The sequence below is a fragment of the Nannobrachium achirus genome (assembly GCF_963921795.1).
Source record: "Nannobrachium achirus genome assembly, chromosome: 12".
Lineage (NCBI taxonomy): Eukaryota > Metazoa > Chordata > Actinopteri > Myctophiformes > Myctophidae > Nannobrachium > Nannobrachium achirus.
In genome coordinates this window covers 57,151,319-57,170,872 of record NC_137832.1, presented here as the reverse complement: position 1 = coordinate 57,170,872, position 19,554 = coordinate 57,151,319, and positions in this window count along the sequence as shown.

Below are 19,554 nucleotides of genomic sequence, written 5' to 3'. Positions count from 1 at the left end.
CATCAACCACTCTCTATGTTTCAACATCATTGTTCCATGCAGCAGCACTCTCCCCAAAAACTCCAGAGCACTTAAAATGAGAAGCACACAACTCAATTTTATTGGTTTTACTTCAAAATTGGATGTCCTTCACTGCGGAGATGGAATGCATATACTCTTGCATGAATTCCATGCAAATAGGTTTTCTGAATTTCAGACTACAACGAGCACGGCGGCTAGTTAAAGTGATGTGCAACGCTGGGGTGCCAAGGTCTATGGCTGTTCAGAATCAACTGCAGGGTATCGTTATCACCAATAGATGGAGATCCATTAAATATCCCTATTGTCTTAAAGGACAACGCCACCCTAAATAACATCTAGGCAAATGTTTCTACTTACAGTATATTGATCCACAATTTCTGTCCATGTGGTCTATTAGTCAGAAATGCCCCTGTTGTCCAGTTTCCCCAGTAGAACTCAGCAGCCCTCATAGCATAGAGTGGAGCCCATAAGCCTATGGCTTTTACACAATTTTTTGCGGTCCAAAGTGAGTTTTTTCATTTTATGAATGTGTTACTAGTTACTAGTACAAACACATCCAGCCTTGGTTGTTCCACACAAGCCACCAGCGTCTGTTTAAACATCTGTTTAGCAGAGTGTGGCGGCTCGTGTGGGACAATGATGGCATGGATCCGTGTGTAATGGCAACTAATAACAGATTGATAAAAGAAAAAACACACTTTTGACCGCAACAAATAGTGTAAAAGCAATAGCCCTCATAGCACACTCTACAGTATGCTATGAGGGCTGCTGGGTTCTGTGGGGGAAACCGGATGACAGGGGAATTCCTGCCTAATAGACCCAACGGACCGTCATTTGGGATCAATATAAGTAGGAAATTGAGCCTAGATTTAGGGTGGAGTTGTCCTTTAAGGCCGGAAATATCTGATCTACTCAACAAGCTCACAATGTGTGCAGCAAATGTTCCACCAGTACAGTGGTGGTAAGTAAATAAGCATCATGTACTGTACTATAGTCATAAAACTTCATTCTATTGCAGTAAGTTATAGCATAAACCCAATTTCCAAACATTCCAATTTCTGACTTTTTGGCCAAATGTCAGATCAAACCATAGATTTAAAACTTCAGATTTTTTTTGTGTGCCAATTGTCAAATATAAATACTAGTCTTAAAACACATAATCAAGTACTGTACTTAATTAACATTTTGAGGTATTTTTTTACTTTACTGGAGTATTTCCAAACCTTCACTTCTACTGCACCGTCTCATCTCAGAGTCAAATATTGTACTTTGATGATTTGAAAACTGTAGTTACCAGTTACCTTTGTACAACTTATTGTTGCAAAAAATACAATACCCACTTCAGCTTTATATACATTTCGGCCATTTGAAAATAGCAGATCAATAGAGAATTGTCACGATCTGAGTCAGAGATGCAGGACCCAGTTGCAGTACAAACAGAGGTTGAGGCAGACACAGGGCAGCTCCAATGCAAGGTGGTGTATTCACCAGTAAACAGATAAACAGGAACAAACAGGAACACAAAATAAACTAGGTGAGAACACAGGACTACATATGGTGAACACAAAGGCAGCTGGCTCATAAACATACTGTATGTCAATATATGGGTGGGTGACGTGACGTAACGTTTTCGCTGTCCTCGGTGTCAAACATGTATAAATAAAAAATATATTTGTCAAAAACCTTCTGAATATTGTGCAGGACATTAAGCTTTATGTGAACTTACTCAAGATTAAAACATTTCATTCCTCATTTCTTCAGAATCTTCAACCAAACATGGCAAAACTCATATGGTGTGACTGTCCTGACCTTGTTTCTCAAAGTGGGAACTTGAATAAAACTAAGAAAAATAATTGCTAAAAATCATTTGAAAATGAATTTAGGCTAAAAAGAATGTCTATTTTGAGCCTATATCTTTTCAAAGTCAAAGCATAATGTTTTCAGTCATTTCTGATCAAAAACATTTTGTCCCCCAACCCAAAATCATTTGGTGTGACACTAGTTTGGAAAAATTAAACAGGCAATTATTTGGACACCTATTGGCTAGAGAGGTCCTTCTTCTGTAAGGCTATTCAGCACTCCCAGCACAACTGCAAGACAGGTGTCTGAGGTGAGTTATGATTTTAACATTTTCATGAAATGCCATCTTGTTGAAACGTTGACAAACTCACCATTCTGGATGTCTTTTGGTGTGACACCTTTTCTTTAAAAAAAGCTTAAGTTATTTGACGTTTTGGTCATATTTCCATGTAGATCTAGGCTGCTTTGTTATAGCTAGCATGCTGTTAGCATGCTAATGTGTACATAGTAGCCTCAAGGTAAACCTAAATGGAGAAAACAGTAATATGGTGTGACACTTAATCATATGGTGTGACAGGTCTGCTTGTCACACCATATGACTTGACTGTCACACCATATGATTTATACTGTATTTAACTACAGATATAACAACAAATAACAAAGTTCCATGTTTCTTTTGTACATTTAAACATTTGTTTTAAACATTTTTACATAAAATGAAATTTAGCTTCATTCAGTGATACTTCAAATTCATCAGACAGAGCAGAAACCCCTTCACAGAAACCTTAACATATTGTTTCAATCTAAACAATATTTTCTCTTTGTCTTAAACTATACATTCCATTTTCTTTTGTCAGCTGGAAAATGACAAGTGCTGAGAGAACGAGAAAGTACAGGGAGAAACTAAACAATGACCCAGCAAGGAGAGAGGAGCCAAAGGGGCGAGACTGCATTTTCTACGAAGAGCAGGAGGTTGTCTGTGGCATAGCAGAACCGCAACAAGGCAGCCGGTTTGCTACCCTCACCAAATACGACTGGCTGATGTACAATACAGTCTAAATGTATAATCTAATCTGATCTAATACTTTTGTACTTTCACTCACTGGGCTGGACAGTGGACAGTGTTAAGGTAGGACCCGAGACAAAACTAGCGAAAATAGCTGATCTACAAGCTCTCAACACATTGTGCTGCGAGAGCTTGTAGATCAGCTATTTTAAGAGTTGCGCAACCCAGCACTCTTTAGCTAGTGGAGATGTGGTGTAATGTCATGATTCCTAATTACATTTGTTCAACACAAAATGCTGTGTTCAAGTTCAGGAGACTTCGGAAAAAAGCAATTTACCTGAATGCTGAGTTCTGTTTCCACTAATTGGTGTTAATAAAATGTTGCCTTCAATGCCTTGGCTCCAAGTGTGGCTATGCGCCTTATTGTCCCTTTAGGATCCTTCTGCCGTGGGCCGGCAGAAGACTTAGGTGTGCGTAGCATTCCTGTGCACATCCTCATCATCCATCTACTACTACAATTCTTTCTTATCCCATGTTAAAGCCCTACAATAATATCCTGTTCAGAAATATTAAGGCCATGTTATCCTGGGTAATTGTTTAATCAATCAGTAAAGTTCAGTACTCACTAATAGGTAGGTTAAAACACAGTTTGCTTTGACACATGAAGATATGATCATACGGTGTGACACTAAATCATTTGGTGTGACATTCCAAATAGTGAGAAATCATACCTTTATTAATGATTAAACCAAAAAAATGTTTATGGATTACATAGAGAATATTATCAGGAAGAGTCACAAATATTTGTGTAATTTTAGAGAAAGTTTTGACAGAATACATTTAAAATATGTTGTAAGATCATGAACATGGGCCTCACACAGAGTGTCGATTATGAAAAAAATATACAGATATAATTAATTTTCAAAAAACTATAGTGGATCACTGGTTAGTTATGATAAAGGACTTTGATAAAGTGAGTAACTTAAGAAAGATGTACTCCATTTTCATTTTATGAACAATTATTTTCATGTCACACCATATGACGATTTTAAGCACAAGTACAACAAACTGCTGAATAAAGTCTGATTCCAATAACATATCTAAAAACAAAATGTATTTCCATAAGGTTGAGAGTGAGTAGAACAAAAGTAAATAACTTTTATGCCTGCAATTTAAAGTTTTTTTAAAAACACATTTTTTGGGGCGTCACGTCACTGACCCACATATCATATTCATTACATTTAACTTTAAGAGTAGGAATAAACTAAAGCAACACAACAGAAAGGCAGCTGGCTCAGATCATAATGCAACAGAATACAATTCCATATTCAACAGTCTATCAGAATACAAGACTTAAACAGAACAGGAATACACAGGATAAAGTCCAAAAACCAATAAACACTGACAAAGTCACGGTCCTTAGGAGCGGACCGTGACAAGAATAGGCTCCCCCTTGTAGTACCTCTGCGCTACAGACCACAGCATGAGCAGTAGTGTGACCTACGCATGACCTTGCTGCAAGTTCACGTGAGCACACACACACACACACACACGCAGGCACGCACGCACGCACGCGCGCGCGCACACACACACACACAGCAACACACAATTAATAATTAACATAATTACTCTGCAGGAACATATAAAATGAATAAATAAATGAATAGCCTAACTGAAATGTATGAAGGCCTTTAGGGCAGAGATATTACACACTATAGCATCGTGTTGCTGAGAGACACACTTTTCGTAATGGTGACGTTTGTGGAGCTGCATACTGCCTACTAACAGGAGAGGTGACTTTATTTTCTTATGTGTTTCCATAATGAATTACTTATAAAATAATAATAAAGATGAGGTGCCGTGATCAGGAAACTATAGACGAGGCAGACAGGAAACACTGGGAGCAATACTACAAAATAAAGGTACACTGGTGTAAACTCAAACTCAAACTGCAACTAGGAAACAGGAACACACATTAAAAAATAAGATACAAAATCTCCAAGGCACAGCAGTGTACATAAAGACTTAATACAGAACAAGAATACAAAACAGAAATACCAGGTAAACGTCCAAAACTAAATAACATTGTCACACACTGTCACACAAGTCCACAGTCCTGAGGAGCGGACCGTGTGGCGTGTGCTCTCCAGTGTGCGTAGTTTTTTTCTTAACATAAGAACAAATCACAGCTAAGAAAACATTGGTGTATGCCAAATCTTAAAAAACTTCTTAAGAGGGTCTAAAGCTGGGTTCAAACCTGGATGGTTCGAGCGGCGATATTACATAGAAAGTCAACGCAAAGACGAGACGACGCGCGAACAGGTGCGGCGCGAACGATCCGAACAGGGCGACGCGAACGGTCGCGTCGTTCGCGCCGCACCACTTGGAAAATTTCAACTGAAGCAACCTTCGCTTCATCAACACTCCACCCATCGCGTCCTGACAGCCAATCAGCGTTGATGTTGTCCAGAGACACGGACATGTTTTTGGTGTTTGGACTCCCTTTTTTCCGGGTGTTTAGCCTCGATTCCAACGGGACATGATTTTTTACCAACGCGGACCTGCGCGACCAAAGTGAAGCGATAGAAGCGACTAGAATAGAAGAAATAGCTTCAGGTTTGGACACAGCTTAAGAAGAAATGTATTCCTAAGAACGTTCTTAAGTAAGTTGGTGAATCAGGCCCATTGAGACTGCACATGCCTGTTCCCAACAGATCCCCAAACCTGTTGTTTTGGGGAGCGCTGCTTACATTCAACCTCCTCTCTGTGTTGGCTGGTGACTGTGAAGAGACGCTCCACATACAGTTACAGTATATACTTCACCCTTGCAACCGCATTGCGCTCAAGAACGGCTGATACACAAGCTCACATCTCATTGCGGATGCGACCGCTGTGAGATTGGAGGCCTGCTGTTCTCGCGGGACAGAGCATAATTACGAGTGGTTTTGAAGACAACTGCTTTGAACATAGGGGGGAGGGGGGGGGGGGGGGGGGGGGGGGCTGGGAGCACCCCTACTTCCTGCGGTAATGCTTATAACCACACCTGAGGGTCTATCAGAGTAATGTTAACTCCATAGACACAAACAAAACAGAAAAAGACAAAACTATGACACCACCTCTCTAAGATTTTTTGGGGGGCTTTTTATGCCTTTATTGATATGGTAGTCTCGCGTAGCCAGACAACTATTCCACAATCTCCGAATGCTATATAGAGTCTGGAACGGCAGCTCCCGAACGGCGAGTATCGGAAGTAGCCACTGCTGCACGGAACTGTAGTCCCCTGGTAGTCCCATTGGAAACATAACAGAAACACACTCGCACAGACAGAGTCATTCAAGCGGCATATTCTTGTAATGGGTGTATAGTTTAAGAAAACATTTGAAAAAGTCATGGAAGTAACACCAACAACACCAGAGAAAGACAAAATAACGCCCAACAAATGTTGAAAGGAGACACAACGCTTCCAGTAGGACTTGTTATTGCTACTGCACCAAGGGAGCGGTTGCGTCACATCCGCTCTATCTCGCACTCATCGTATCTATTTCCGTGCCCCAGACTGTATGCCGGGAGCATTTGCAAATCGCGGAGGCAACAGTCTGGCCACGCGAGACAATTGAAAGGGATAGACAGCAAGCTGACAGGAAATGAGGGAGAGAGATGGGTAGTGACATGCAGCAAAGACCGTCGGGATCGGAAATTGAACGCGTGACATGTGCTGCTCTGAGTCTAGGTGCCTGGACTGCTGGCCCAAGCCATAAATCACTGTTTTTATAGAACTACAGAGCAGGCTTCCATTGGATGAATGAATTGTAGCTTGTAGCTTTGAGAACTCAGCAATACTCCAGCGCACACACACACACACTCACACTCACACTCTCACACACACACACACACACACACACACACACACACACACACACACACACACACACACACACACACACACACACACACACACACACACACACACACACACACACACACACACACACACACAGATTTGACACGTTCAGGACGGCACCTATCCGCACACAGCCAGTCAACATGTACACTCCGTGTTTCACTGCACGTACGTTGACATAAGCGGACTTGTGTGTACGTGCACCAGTGCACGACGACGTCCCCACAACGTGAGTGACACGACCCCCGCGTCCCGTGTCATATTTGCTCTGTAAACTCAGGGGTGAGAGGTCGGCTGCTCCCCTGTGGATGTCAAAGGTCATCCACTGGCAGAGCGAACAGCCAGGTGTGTGAGGAGGCCTGGTTAAGCCACTAAGCCAGGGGTCTTCAACAGGGGGTCCGGGACCCCTAGGGGGTCCTCAGAATTACTACAGGGGGTCCTCCAAATCTGTGTGTGATAGAAACTGAAATGTAAATTAATATTAATGTTAAACAAGTATGGATCTATAAATCCATAATTAAAATAAGACAAAGAGACCAAAGGACTATATCTTAGATTGCTGTATTTGAGAGGAGTCAGACAAGGAAGACAGACAGTGAGCATACCATCGCGGCAGCTTTCTAAATCTCTCTCTCCCAAAATGGAAGTTTAACATGTATATAAAGAGTACAGTTATGACAGTATAAGATCGTGGGACTTATTGATTGGTTCCCAGATCATAACAAGGAAGTAACAGGAAGAAAGTGACACGTAGTGTTGGTAATTTTCCAGTTAGATACAGTATATCATGATTACAGTCGGGGCAACCAAAGTTATTATGACCTGTAATCAGTTTGCCTGAACCTACAGTATGCGACCAAAATGTGGTCTCTATACTGTAAGTTCAGTTCATATTATATATATTATATGGTCATATGAGCCTCATACACAAACCATGAATTATGTATCATAATTCTTATCTTATCAGAAACCACTAGAAACCACTTTGTTAACCACTTGAACCCAAGTGTCCTTATTCTGAGAACTTGAAAAATAGCAGACCTACAAGCTCACAAGCTATTTTTGGCAAAGAGGTTTGGTGTAGAGGGGAAAAGGAGCAGGCTAAGTACAGAGTGAAAGGTCAAGTTTATTAACTATTGACGGTTCAAGTGTTTAAATATCTGAAAACACAAATTGACATGAATCCAAAATACACTGATGATTGTGCTGTCAAACGATGAAACTACATGTGTTGTGTGGTCATAGATCGACTATTTCCACAACTTTTCCACAGTTTTAAAATAGGGCGTTTTGCTGGTGACCCATAAACATTTGTCCGCCACCCATATATAGGCCCCGACTCACTGTTTGGTAAGCACTGCTCTACAAGATCACAGCACAATGCGATGTTGTAGATCTGCTTTTTTCTAACTACTTCTGCAGGTCACTCTTGTACAACGGGGCATTTCATTTATAGGGGAAAAAAATATTGAAATATGGAGATATAAGGATTAAGTCCAGCAGATATATGAACACACAGTGTGTGCCTTTATGAACTACAGTGAATGGGATCAGTGACAAGCGACCAAGCACAAAATCTAATGTACTTTATGTGTTCCTGCCACGATGTTACCACTGTTCTCTGCTCCTGTGTTCGTATGAATGATTCGATTATGAGCATTGTGAAACATTGCACATGTCTGGATCAGGCCCATGGTACAGTATGTATTGTAAACACACACACATTCCTGAGGTCGCAATAAATTCAATCACAAACCATATTGAACATTATTCCTCTGTTGCAAAAGACAGGCCTGGTATTCTATAGAGCAATGTGGTTCTCAAAGTGCCGTCTGGGGACAACTCCACAAGTGGGGGTTCTATGGATCTGCCAGCTCTACGAGTCGCATTATGATAAGTTTTGACATTTTCTAGAAAGAAATCTTGAACATTTTAGAAAGAAATGTGGATTAGGCTTTTATAGGCTGTGCCAGCATTATATAGAGATGGTAGTTCTCAGCTCTAGCTAGAGAGAGAAAAAGAGAGAGAGAGAGAGAGAGAGAGAGAGAGAGAGAGAGAGAGAGAGAGAGAGAGAGAGACTGACTGACTGACTGACATACTGATCTATCATCAATTACATGGATCACATTCAATTCACAAGTCCAAATCACGAAATGATGAATTCCAGTCAAGTCATAATTCTGTACATCATGTTCTGACTAAACCATTTCTTTATGAATCATTTCTTTCCCATGGCATTGCATAACAGCTCTTATGCAATCTCTCCAAGCCACATCATTATGAGGTTAACTTCACCAAGTACTGATGAGTCATAGCAAAATGGATTCGCTATGCACCGCTATATGCGCCTGCTAAATGCTATGCGTCTGCTAAATGCCTAAATTGGATGAACATTATGGCTTTGTGTAATGATTTGTTTGCTTCACTGGTCAGTGTACAGTAGTGTAAATGTGAATGTGAATGTGAAACGTGGAGAATGGCTTCATTAATCTAGTTTTCAATCTTTCCAGATGATTATCATCAGACGTCTCAAAGACATCAGTCTTCTTGTGCAGAGCTGACGTCAAGGTCCCGGGGGAAATATAACGTTGACTCACTGGTTCTCAAAGGCTCTGGGGACCACCACGGGTCCTTGAGGTGATTTTAGGGGATCCCCAACGCAATTTGTTAGTACAGCATCATAAAACGTTTCACCACTTTAACGTTATTTAATACTCCGGCGCGTTGTGAGATTGATTTTTTTTTTTTTTTTGCATGATTTAAATGTTGAAACATGATAATGTTTGTGCCCTGAATGGAAAATATACAAATGGAACACAAAGTGGGCAAAAGCCATTATATCGAGGGCTTGGAGACCAAAGAGTGGAAATGACATTTTTGGTGACTTTTTATATCATTTTAAAAGTCTCCATGAGCTCTATCAGATGTTCTTAATGATAACTTTTACTTTTTGAAATAAAGACCAAAAACCAAAAAGGCGTAAGTGAAACCTTCAGTTGAACTTGGAACGCAAAGGGCGTAAGTGCAAGTGCTTTATTCCAAACCAGGGGTGCCACAGACACACCGTTGCCACAATACGCACCAAACTGGACAAAAAAACACTGTTGAGGAGTCTGCCATGACAATAGTCACATCAGGGGCCTTGTGTGGCCCCCAGGGACCACGTGTGGCCCACAGGGACAAAATCAAGGGCCCCTAGGGGCCTCTGGGTGCCACAGGCGCACTGATGCCCCATTACGCACCAAACTTGGCACAGACACGTTTCAGGGGTCTGCCATGACAACAGTCACTCCAGGGGCACCTGGGGACCATATGTGACCCAGCATAGCAGAGGGGCAGTCATTTCAGAAAGCACAGCTTTAGACCAACCCTGAAATTACTTTTGTTTTTTTCTTTTTTTCTAAAATGTGATAAAGCCACAAAAGCATTTAATGAATATCAGGCTACATTTCACTTAAACGCCAGAGCTTAACTCTGCATGTAAATAAGACTTTTTTTTTTTAAATGAATGTGAAGAGAAACCTCACATTTTGCAGGTTACATTTCATCTAAAAGGCTGAATTTCTCAGATCTAGTATTTCTGCATGGCATAACTTTATAAGCCATATCTACAAAACTGTTGGGTCAATCTTCACAACCAATATATCAATTTCAATGACTAGCCCTCAGCTGTGTTCGGACACATATAAGGAAGGCAGACAAGAGAATGTTCACACTAATGAATTGTCACTCTGTTCAGAAACCTGCCCACCAATGACATCATGCATGTGAATTCTAAGCTTATTTAAACGACAGACTTTCTCTTCCTGCAAAGTTAGCGTGCTGAAAAAGAAGTCTTTATTATTGCATAAAAAAATAATGCAATGCATTGGAGTTATGTTTTATGGTGTCTGTTCATTTATTGTAATGTTCTCAATCAACGGTTACATTTCTATTAAGATGTTTGTTGATGATTAAAAAACAAATAAAGGTTTTAGACTTATTTTGGCTATGTCTATATGTCACAGCCCCTGGTGTGACTATTGTTATGGCAGATGCCTGAACAGTGTTTGTGCCATATTTGGTGCAGATGAGAGCAACAGTGCACCTGTTGGCACCCCAGGGCCCCCGGGCCCCCCTGATCGTCCTATTAACAAAGTGTCATTGTTACGGACGTTTCGGGGCAACAAGCTAGGAGCTCAACGTTAGGCAGTTTGGCTTATACATGGAGATCTTGAGAACCATATATATGGAGATATATGGAGATGTCACAGGGACTGTCGTCATAGATGGCAAGTCACATGAGACTAGCGTCATAGACAAGCATGCGTTGCCGGGCCGCCATCATAAACCGTACAATGGTAAAGACCGTATAAGGAGTGGTTGCTAGGAGAACGTGTCATGTAACGTCACGCGTAGAAACCTTGTGCATATAACCAGTGTATCGGTTGGGCTTGGGAGAATCCGATCCAGCGATCGAGCAGCTTACTAGGGGACTGGGAAAGGCTAAGCATCTGATGAAAGAACTAGTCTCTCAGAGGCTTGCAGGTTAAGAACGAACCTAACGTCAGAGCCCCAGTGACCGAGCTCTATTTAGTAATTTTTCCAACTAGTTAAAGTCTTGTTTAACAGCTTGTCCTGTAAATTTGCTGCACTGATTAACGGTGGTGCTGGTGTGTGAAATGTGTCACTGGACGATACATCTGAAAGGAGGACCTAAGGATTACCGGCATGCTGCTGTGGTAGTCGGTCACGAGCTGTACTCATTTGGAGAAAGAAGAAAAAGTGATCAGATTGAAGTCCACATCTTCAACACATTGTCTTTGCGTTGGAGGACGTTGCCCCCAGTGACAAATGGAAGAGGACAAAGTCCCATTGAGGTTCCCTCCAGACGCTGGGGCCACACAGCTGTGCTGGTAGAAGAAATTGTCTACATCTGGGGAGGGTATGGTCACTGCAATGTGCTTTATGCCTTTCATGTTGACACCCACAGCTGGTTCAAACCCAATGTCTCTGGGACTATGCCAGGAGCAAGGAACGGCCACTCAGCCTGTGCCCTGGAGAAGGTCATGTATGTGTATGGAGGAGACACCCGTATGACTGGATGTACTAATGACATGTACAAGTTGGACACCACCATAATGGTATGGTCTTTAATTAACACCAGAGGAACTCCACCGCCTGCTTCAGTCGCTCACTCTGCCACCATCATCGGGACAAAGATGTTTGTATTTGGGGGCTGGAGGTGCCAGGGAGACTACAACAGCATCTCTGTGTTTGACACAGAGACCAACTGCTGGCTGAGCATGCCTTCTGGACACCTTATTCCAGAAGAACGCTGTGTTCATTCAGCCTTTGCCTACAATGGAGAGCTGTACATATTTGTTGGTAGGAACAAGAACAAGAAGAAGAACAAGAACCAGTACTTCAATGATCTGTGGAAATTCAGCCCAGAGACCTTTTCCTGGAAGCAAGTTGAGCCCAAGGGGAAAGAGCCTTGTAGGAAGCATGGGATGTGCTGTTGCATGGTGGGAGTTTGTATTATCATCCACGTAGGAAGACACCACCACACTTCTGGTGACCTGTACATCCTAGACTTAAATCCTAGCCTGAAGATGTTATGCAAGCTAGCAGTCACTCAGCATGGTCTGGATCAGTCTGAACTCCCACATGACATCAGGTGGGAACTGACAGCCATGACAGCAACAGAACCGGTAAAAAATTAAATAAATAAATATGTAAATAAATAAATACATAAAAATACAAGTGGCAATAGGGTAAAAGCATAGAAGATGGTTATGTGATGATGATGATGATGATGATGATGATGATGATGATGATGATGAGGAGGAAGATGATGATGATGATGATGATGATGAGGAAGATGATGATGATGAAGAAAAAGGTGAGGACTTTCAGGAAAATATACAGATGAAGAAGACACAACTACTGTTAAATTCATCACTATACCAGATGCCTAGGTATGACATCACTCATCTCCAAATGTGAATGGGCACAGACAGACAGACAGACAGACAGACAGACAGACAGACAGACAGACAGACAGACAGACAGACAGACAGACAGACAGACAGACAGATTTGTCTCTGTAAACAGAGGGAGAACTAATCTCACAAACCACAGTTCCAAATTGCTTGTGATCGCTGCCCAAAGATGTAGGCCTACTTGATGTTGTTACCCTTTTTTCCTTCTTTTTTTTAACATTCGCTAACATTCACCAAGACCTTTCCTCCACAATTATGGTTGATATGGTAAGCAAATGGTTTTGCAATTGTACAATGTCAGAAGCATAAGCGGCCATACAAAAGTAATGAAGCATTTTTGCTTCATTACTTCATTACTTCATTCATCAAAAACTAGACTAAAACTAAAACATAGCAGATTACCAATATATGACCAAAACCAAATGAAATTTCATTCAAAAGACTAGGCCTATGACTAAAACTAAATCAAACTTTGCTGCAGTTAAACTGCTGGTAACTGTCTCTGGTTCTGCCATTACAGTGAACTAAACTCTTAATCTTTTTCAGTTGCATGCACCGCATGACCCTTTCCCTGCAGCGCACAGCGGTGTTATCATGGCGATGGTTTTATATGCGGCTCCACACTGCAGTGTTTTTGTTTGAACCACTTCACTTAGCAGATAGGGAAGAGTGCAGTAACAGTATATAAACCGCGAACCGTCCGCCACGGGATCTTCCCTTGCCAAGACCCACAGAGCTGACAGATTGAGAGAGCCGGACCATATCGGCCATATCGGCAGCGGTGTAATAGTAACTTACATTTACTCGAGTGCTGTACGTGCTGTACTCGAGTGAGAACAATGTTGAGGGAGGCCTACTTTTAGTCCACTGAAGTATTTCCAAATTTCAGTACTTTTACTTCTACTCCACATCTCAGAGGCCAACTCCACTGCAATTATTTGACAACTTTATACTGGTTACTTTATATATTTACCGGTAGATTATTATTACAACACATACATTAACCACTTCAGCTCTGGCCATTTGAAAAAAGCCAATCTACAAGCTCATAATGCGTCGCAATGCGCACATTATGAGCTTGTAGATCTGCTATTTTCAAAATTATGTTATACATTAGAAAACTTGTGAAGTGGGATATCCTGGGTAATGAGTAGCCTACCATCTACTTTTGGTACTTTGGTATTTGATGCCAAAACTTTTGTAGTTTTATAGTGAATTTTGAAATCCAGACTTTTTACTTGTAACAGAGCATTTCTACATTGCAGCACTGAAACTTTTAATCAAGTAAAACATGCGAGTACGTTTTCCACCACCGCTGCCAAGACCCATAGACAGCTGACAGATTGAGAGAGCCGAGCCACGTTGTGGTCGTCACGCGGAAACCTTGTACATTCACATTCACTGCTTGAGTATTTATTAAACCCACAGACACACATTCACTTTAAAAAAAGCAAAATAAAAAAATGGCTCTATAAGCTCGCAACGCATCGCGACGTGTTGTTGTGAGCTTGTAAATCAGCGTTTTTTGCTTATTTTGTGTGACGCTGTAGTCTGATGAAGTAGGCCTATCAAGGTAACTACGTGCTAGAATTTCACTAAAAAATAGTTTAAAAGTGTACAGCTGATCAGCCAAATGAGATAAAGGCATAAAAGTGATATTAAACTGATATCTGTATATCTGTTCTTGAGCTAATTGTTCATCCCCCAATATCATGAAGGCTAATTTGACCTTTGGGCGACACAAATAAGTTGTTGTGTCCGAAAACGTAGTTACTGCACTCTGCCTTTGTAGGGCAGTATACAGAAGTGCCTTCAGTATTTAATGCTCTTTTCATGAATATGACCTGCAAATGCATTTCTTCCACAGGTTTCTTTCCTTATTTTTTCATTTTTTTAATGGAAAATGGATGCATTTTTACAAAAACCTGCAAGTGGCAAGAAACCACTCCATTCCCATAGAAAATCTGAATCCACCTTCATGGTAGAGAAGGTCAGAGAAGGATATACAAATAGCAAAAATAGCTGATCTACAAGCTCAATGGAAATCTACTGTCTTGCCAATGGCAGGACGTGTGAAGTGTTGAAATGGCGATATGGAGATACTGTACGAGGTTTCAGACCGACACACACACACACACACACACACACACACACACACACACACACACACACACACACACACACACACACACACACACACACACACACACACACACACACACACACACACACACACACACACACACACACACACACACACACACACACACACACACACACACACACACACGTTCCTCTATCCAATGTGTACGCGTCACAGGGCATAAATCGTGCTGCTAGCTAAATTCCAACGACCCATGCATGGCTCACAGCGTGTCCCCTGTCCCCCCCTGTGGTTGGACAGACACAGTGTGTTGGCTATGTGTCCCTCTGTGTGTCCCTTCTGTCCGTGTCACCGAGTTCATCCTCTGTCCTCATCGCGAGTGATGTCACCCTCCTGTCCCCACGGTTTACCCCATGAAACCTTGTATGTCCAAAACTGTCCTGACTTATACAGTTGGGGCGGTTGTCTTTTTATACTTTAGCTATTGAAAAATAGCAGATATACAAGCTCACAGCACGGCACCGAGTGCTGCGCTGCGCTGCATGCGAGCATGTAGATCTGCTATTTTTGAAAAGTTGTGAAAATGTGTGCAAATCTTCGAATATATGTATCTTTTTAAGAGAACATTTGCAACTCAAATGTTGCTTCTGGGGGGTCCCTGGGACTAAATATTTTGAGATAGGGGTCTGTTGCCAAATACATATCATTTTGGGTGTCCTTCACATGAAAAGGTTTGAGCACCACTGAGATAGAAACATAGGTTTTTCAAAAAAAAAACTTAGGATATGAAATATTCGAAAATTGCAGATCTACAAGCTTGTGAGCTTGTATATCTGCTATTTTTCAATAGTTAAAGCACAAAATAATCCAGTGAATCCTTGTACCCAGGGCCCAGCATGTGGTGCTGCAACGCCCCTGTGCTCTTCTATTGAGACATTTAGATCTAGACACAGGCTCTGTAACAGATATTTTATCCCCTGAGCAAGCATGCAGGCAGGCTCTATCAGCTCAATGGTGAAACAAATTGGCACTTGCGCAGGAAACCATGGGTTCAAACACGGGGTAGAAGAGGAAAGTCACATGGTGTAAAAACATAAAAGAAATGTGGAGATACAAGATTTCGGGCCGACTGCGACAATATGTTTATGTAATATCATATCATATAATGTCATATCTTATCATTTAATAGAACGTAATATTATCTCATCATAATGTAGAATGTAATTTAATAGAATTCGCTGAATTAAGTCCAAGTCTTTGTTAAGTACTCAAAAGCACTTAGTTGGCAGCTTATGATGCTGGAGGAGAGGAGAGGAGAGGAGAGGAAAGGAGAGGACAGGACAGGACAGGACAGGACAGGACAGGACAGGACAGGACAGGACAGGACAGGAGAGCTGTCATTAGCTAAGCTTCCTGGGTTACGTACATAACATAAAAATATAACAATAAACAAGACAATTATAAAACATTTACATAAAAAAACACCTTTAACAACTAGGCAGGTGCCCATCAGGCATCAGCCTGCCATGGCAATCGATTGGCTCATTTGGGGCCACGGCCGGAGCCTTTTCTGGTGGTTGTGGACGACCGCTTATCTGACCGACTCAACGCCGGACGCCTGCATTTTTGTCCGTCTTGTAAAATGTGTCGCCTCGGAAAACTAGGACGTTTTCAGATTAATGCATTTTCTATTTCTCGCTTCAAATGTTTTCTCAAAAACATTCTCGAGAGCAAAGTTTAGCTGTAAACGACATGCGTTTACATAGCTGGCATGTTGGATGAAGTGTACTAACTTACAGTAAGTACAGTACTTAAATGTACTATTTCACACCACTACATTTTAGCAATGTAAATTCTAATGTGTCATTGATCTATGGGTCTGTATAGGTCATAAATGCACTGCACTGGGCAGAGGAAACAGATGCAGATGTACAGCTGATCGTTTAAGGAACGCAGCTGTGCTAATGTACCATTTCTTCCCATGTCCTCTGACCCTGGGTGACTGTATATCCACCATGCATCCAACATGTATCCATAATGTATGCATGATGCAATGCAGAGCACATACTGCCCTTCCTGTGTGCTCAAAATGGAAACCATAGAGAAGGAAACAGAATGAAGACTATATAGTCGACGTCCAAATAATGTCCGTACTGTTGTGTGTAGAGGCCAGCGGAGAACAGCTGCTGAATACAAGAGAATAGAAAAGAGTAGCAAACCGCACTATGGTTTAAAATAAAATACGTGGCATTATACCATTCATAAGTAAAAGGCCTGACTGACATGCAAATTATACATGCAGTCCCAAAGCTACTTTGTCAGGCTCTTTTTGAAAACAGCTTGACCTACAAGCTCACAACGGGTCTACTGTGGCCATGGAGGGCCGGCTTAATGCAAGGGCTTTAGTTGCTGCAGCACAGGGCACCAAGCTGGGGTTGGGGCATCAAATGGCGGGGAGAAAGTGAAAGAAGACTCAAGTATGGCCGCCAAAGCACCAACATTTAGAAGCAAAGGTTGCTGAAGAAGCGCTAAAATGGTGAAACGTGTCCACGAGCATCTACCCCCCCACCGTGGGCAGGGTTGTCAACATTGGACTGTCAGAATCAAGGAGAATCAAGGAGATTTATTTTTTTGGGGGTGCGTGGAACTCCCCAACCGGGGTCTGGGGGGTCCTCTCCCCAAAACGTATTAATAGATATATATTTTTCTGTGTTCTGTTGAATTTTGTGCATGTTTGATACTTTTATCAGGCTTACTTTACTAGCATGGGTACAATTTCAGCCTTAAAATGCCAAATGTAGGTGTACAGATTTGATGAAGCAAAGTAAGACATCTTTAATAATGACGTCTCATCTTTAAATCATTACTTAAGTGAATACCTATATGATCTTGCATGCATTGCCCCCACTCCTAAAGCTGGGGGTCTGGGGGTCCTCCCAAGAAAAAAATTAACATAGTAGATGTAATTTCCTGTGTTCTGGTGAATTTTGGGAGTTTGATACAAAATCCAGGAGAAATCCAGGAGATTTGCCAATCCAGGAGATTCCCAGGAGATGGGGTCAAAATCCAGGAGACTCCTGGGAAATCCAGGAGCATTGACAAGCCCCACCCCCCAGCACACTGACAAAACGGTCCCGGTGGGGGGTACCGAAACGGGTCGAAGCACCCGGCACCACAAAGCGTTAAAACGGCACGGCTATTTTCGAACCACCAAAGTATAGTAGATTTGTTTCCAAGACAGCCCAAGGGCTGACACTACCTACAACCCCCAAACCCCCTCCACTCGCGTCTACCCACCTGAGTGCTGCCCCAGGCCTGCTACATTTCCACACTTCATGCCCCCTTCACTAACCTCCGCAGCAACACCCCGGCAGGGACGTGCAGAGAATGTTAGAAAGGCTGGGGCTGACATTTTGAATTTGAAAAATAGCAGACCTCCAAGCTCACAACGCGTCACGCTGCAACACGTTGTGAGCTTGGAGGTCAGCTATTTTCGGTGCCACACTGAACTAAGCATAATCAACTGAATTCTGGAGATGTGTACAGCATGGCTTGGGCAATTCTTTCAACATAAGAGGCTCCATTCAAGTTCAGGAGAGTTTGTACAAGGCAATGCTGCCTTCAGGTATGGCATGGGAAGGGGTCATTTGCATTTCTTTCACCATAGTAAAAACTGCATGTATGGTCTGGAAAGGGCACAGATGGGTAAAATGGCAGGGGCTCAAGCCCCCTTTGATGTCTACAGTATGTACCTATGCACGTCCCTGCACCCCAGCATGCTATCCTCTACCATGCATCCAAGGTGGACCCTATAGCCCTGCTACACTCCTCCACCCCCACCCCTAGGAGGTGCAGGCCCTCCAGGCGACCTTCACCCGATTGTGAAGCAGCATCTGGTAGTATTCAAGAATGAGGTGAATAAAGTTGCTTCTCAATTGTCATGCATCCATGGCAATGCAGCAGTGTTTATTTTCACACACACACACACACACACACACACACACACACACACACACACACACACACACACACACACACACACACACACACACACACACACAGTGTTTTTCTTTCCTCCCATGTACCGGTAAAAAAATATTTTCAAGCAAAAGAAAAGCATTAACAATATAATATAAGTGATCGCTCCTGTTTGGAGCCGGGACCGGCTGTGATCGGGTAGGACAAATGGACAAAACTGCCTGTTATGTTACCTTAACGTTAACAGAAACAAGAGTAACCATGTAAATGTAGACACTTCTATATTGTAGTATTGATACTTTTACTTAAGTAAAATATGTGAGCACACACACACACACACACACACACACACACACACACACACACTCTGATAATCAACTTGACCTTGAGCTGTGTCTTTGGTGGTTCTCTCCCAGCAGTGTAATTAATCCAGCCGTGGAAGCTGGTGTCAGACGGCGACCCTGTGGGGCAATTCAGACGTTTAACATCCTTCCAGACCTCTCCTCCTCTCCTTTGACAAGGTGCTCTGCAGAGAGGAGAGGAGAGGAGAGGAGAGGAGAGGAGAGGAGAGGGGCTTAATATTGCAATATGGGCTTAATATTGATGACATCAGGGATTTCCATATATGGGCATGAAAGGGACAAGGATCGCTATATATGCAGCGTGACATGACATGAGGCGGGACCGACTGACTCACTGACTGACCGACGGAGGCGGAGATTTTGATACTAATTTCTCCCTATACGGTCGCAAAAAATGG